The sequence below is a fragment of the Phalaenopsis equestris genome, unplaced genomic scaffold (genome assembly GCF_001263595.1).
Source record: "Phalaenopsis equestris unplaced genomic scaffold, ASM126359v1 Scaffold000192, whole genome shotgun sequence".
NCBI classification, from domain to species: Eukaryota; Viridiplantae; Streptophyta; class Magnoliopsida; order Asparagales; family Orchidaceae; genus Phalaenopsis; species Phalaenopsis equestris.
Window position 1 is genome coordinate 509,138 of NW_018164634.1, and position 4,309 is coordinate 513,446.

The window sequence follows — 4,309 nt, forward strand, 5'->3', positions numbered from 1 at the left end:
TAGAACTAAAAAAATCACATTCAATTTTGAGAGAAATAAGCCATAGATTAGTGGAAGCGTACCGGAATCCATTAGATCGGTTGCACAATATATGATCTTCCAATCTGCAGATTTTCCTTAGTTTCTTGTTGATGGGGCAAGAAAATGGATGTGTCTATCTGCAAATTGGGGACCATCACCCTTTGAAGTAACTACCAGACGGTTACAAAAAAGTTTTGCTTAATTCTAATTCTGCCCCTCATCAAATTAGAATTTGCACTTATGGTATCCACACTATAATATCATGACAAATATGCCCAAAGTCATAAACTTAATTCTAAATTAGACCACAATAATTTTGACTTATTTAATGATGACCCAACACATTTATTAATTACATTGTAGTCCCAAAATTAATCCAACACGACGATCCAAATTACTCCAATGGTTTCCACAATCTTTGATGGTTGCCAGATATTTTCATTCTTCTGATTGAGCGGATGGTCGGGATAAGTATCCATGGACAAAGGCCACAGATCATTGACATAGAGTTAGGGGGCATTTCCACGTCCAGGATGGGGTGTGGCCACGCCTAGCCCAAAAGGGGGGCATAGTGCTGCACTTAAAGATTAGATACATTGAGACCCTTCCGGAAGCTTCACATGCCTCCAAAAGCCGCATGTAACCTAAAAATGAGGTAAACAACAATGTGAGTTATTGCATTGGAATTGACACAAGCATGACTGTGCTATGAATCTAAGGAATCTAACTTGTGTCGTCTTGCATATTACAGGTCTGCATTTAATGACTCTATTTAAAATTAAAAAATTATTTGTTTATTCATGATATTCATCATAATTTTAAATCTATGCAGACAACAAGCTATACCATATCTAAGGCCAACTCATTTCTAAAATACATCTTAGGTGACACTCATTAGAATCTTTAGAACGAGGCTAGAATTGGTGACCTTGTCAAAGTGTGCATGCCCAGAGGCTTCACCTCGAGCACTTTGATGCTAGTTAGGACACTTTTTGTTAGATTGTGTGTTAGGCTGGTGCTATGTTGTATTTGTTAGCACCTGACTATTGTGTTATGCTGGCTTGATTTTTCTAGCTAGGTGTCTTTCTGTACTTGTGCCTTTTGTGTGCTTGCATATCTACCGTGTTTGTGTATGCACAATAGTATATTATGTCGGTTTTTCTTTTAGGGAGCCATACCTATATAACACACAGACAGGTTAATAAGAGGAGATCAATGTAATGATTTATAATAAATCTTTTTTGCAGGCACTGTTAAGCTTCTTCGACCCCCCCCCCCAAGGCATGACACATATGCATTGCATGTTATCCTGTACAAACATTTTTTGTAGCTTGAATCGTTTCTTTTTCACTTGTATTTGATAGAATCCTAGGATCAATTCTATATCAGAACAAAGGTACAAGCACGGGCTCCGAGGCATACGACACATTTATCTACATGACAAGGGACGAAGAGCAGCAGACTTGTGTCTCGTACCTTAAGTCCGATTTTATATTGATGTATAGAATTATGACCAGATATGTTATGTGGTGCCTGACCACTTTTCCTGTTTTTCCTAGGATATGTCACCAACCCAGCGCACCGACATTCCTATATTTATATTAGGTGTGCTTTTACTTTTCTATTGCATGCTTGGGTGCTTGAAATTGTTTTCTCCTTGTTTATTTGTGGTTTATCTTGATTCATCATGAAAAATAATCTAGACTCATTAATGACCGTAAAAATTTAAACATTTAATAAAATTTTAATGAAAAAAAAATTAAAATTAATTACTTTAGGGTTAAAATATTCTAAAATTTTAAAACCCGTACTTTACATTTCTGCACGGCCTTTGGATTAGTTTTAAAATGGGTTGCATATATGGACATATGTCTACTCATAATTAATAGGGTTTTCACCTTATAGGATTATGGTGGACAACTACATCATATGGATATACCCGACGATAAGTCCTCGTAGTTCTCCATACATGAATTGTCCCAGCATAATTTTTTCCTAAGATACTGTCAAGTACAACTAGGATGTTAGAGGGATCTATGACCCAGACGTGGTATAAGTCTTTTCTGCATAGTGTTTCTAGCTTTATAGTTGAACCTCCTTTTCTCTTCTTTCCAGCGATGGCACTTCCAATTTTCTTGGTGAGTGTAAGCCTCATATCTTTGAGCTCTAATTATTTAGGTTCATAGGAACTAAAGTTTTCTTCATTTGACTTTAGGGCTACTGAAACTTCCTTGGATGATGCAAATCACAGATTACTAACAAGGAGCCTCCCATTATGTTGGGTTGACTACCTTCATGACTAGGTAGACTTAAGGTCGTAGTGGCTTGAGATGATGGATCTGTGGTATCCTGACCCGACTACCTCCACCTTTTATGGATTCTTCTCCCTTATATTGACACCTTTTTTGAGCCATGACATCCTTTTGAAATTATCATTGATATCATCTTGTAGGCCCAGCATGCATAGGCATCGCCGCCTGCAATGGTTACGGTGATTCACCCTCTTCCCTATAATCCGGTACATGTGTTGAAAGCATCTGGTTTCTCCCACTAGGGATGATCAAACTCTTTTGGTTTCCTAATTAACCAGATAAAAAATAATGTAAGCAAGTCTCCTCTTATTGAGAGTATTCTTGGACATCCCTCAAGATGTAATTAACCAAAGTGATACATTCCTTTAAGAGTTGCTCTTAAACCAGAACAAGCACAAAAACTTGAATTTCTGATTGTGGATTGCTTTCATACGATTTTATTCACGGATGTATTTCCAAGGCATTTTCGAGCCAATCTCGTTTCAGACGTATGCTTTGATGCCATTGCGCGAAGGCTACCTTATGAAAGTTCTCCTTGTTTTTTTTAAATTGTTTGTCTACTTTTAATCATAATTTTTTTCTTTATTTTCTTTCTGATTCCTCTCAAAAAAGATTTATTTGGAATAAGAATTATACGAGAACGATAAAGGCAAGCTGACAAATCCAAAAAGCTCAACTAAAAAGAATGAAAATAATTACTATAGCAGCATTGCAGCACTCCAATTTCATTAGAAATGTTAATTTCAAGACAGTTCCCAAAGTCTGAAATTCAATACTTGGGAATAAAAAATCATGATTCAAAAACGTATATGCAAATTTTAATCCAAAAAAAAAAAAATCTTTAATCAATATTGATTCATAATAAAACAACAAAAAATCATTATATTATCATGAAAGTTATAATTTTCTTGAATTTACACAACCTATAACATAACATATCCTTGAAAAACTTGATTAAAAAATAATAAGAACAAAAATTAGGATTCTTCAACAAAAGTCATAAATAAATCCAAGAAAATTAAACTAAAATTTAATAAATACATAAAATAAAATAAAAAAGTGATTCTGCATAGTTTAACATGAAGTTGCCTCTGACATCACTTGTTGGAAAACTATTTTGGAACCACAAATCAAAGAGTCGATTCATAAAATAAGATTTTTCATGTCAAATCATTAAGCAAAACAAAAATAAAATGCGAAAGCATATCTTGATTCATGATTTATGTTGTCATGACTTGTTGTCTTACAAATCGATGAGATTCTAGATAATATAAAATTTCTTTTTCTCTTTGAAAAAGTGAAAAGATACTTACACATGAAATGGGGACTATGACCTTTGAATATAACCACTCATCGGTAGTTATTTCCATGACATTTGCACTTCCAATTTTGCGCATCATAAACTTTAAAAATACAAATAAGTCTCAACACAATATTTTTGACCATATATTAAAATTTTAATACCCATAAGCTTATACTTTATCTGATCACATTAATTAGGCTTAACATTAAGATATCACAAGTAATACATTTAATGTTGGCCCACATAAAATAATTAATTATTTATTTTTCTAACATAGTGAACTTGGGCTAGTTGGATTTGTTTCATATAGACACTTGATTTGAATATAAACTTGTCAGATTTAGAATTCATGTGACGCTCCAATTAATCACCGAAAGCATCCAAAAGTTGTTTAACGACTTGATCTGGGCTTGACTCGACTTAGATTAGATCAATATTAGTATTATTGAATTCACCGCAACGAGTCAGTCAGTTTGACTATAAGTTTACTTAAATCGGAGTTCTTGCTTTTTAATTTGATTTAGAAAGCTCTCGCACAAAAAATGAATCGATTCATGTCAAATAATGAAAATTTTTTTAATTATGTATCAAATCTATCACTATTTATTTTAAATCAAATGATTAAAATTTAATAAGGGGATTGACATACATACCACCCAATTCCTATGTACCA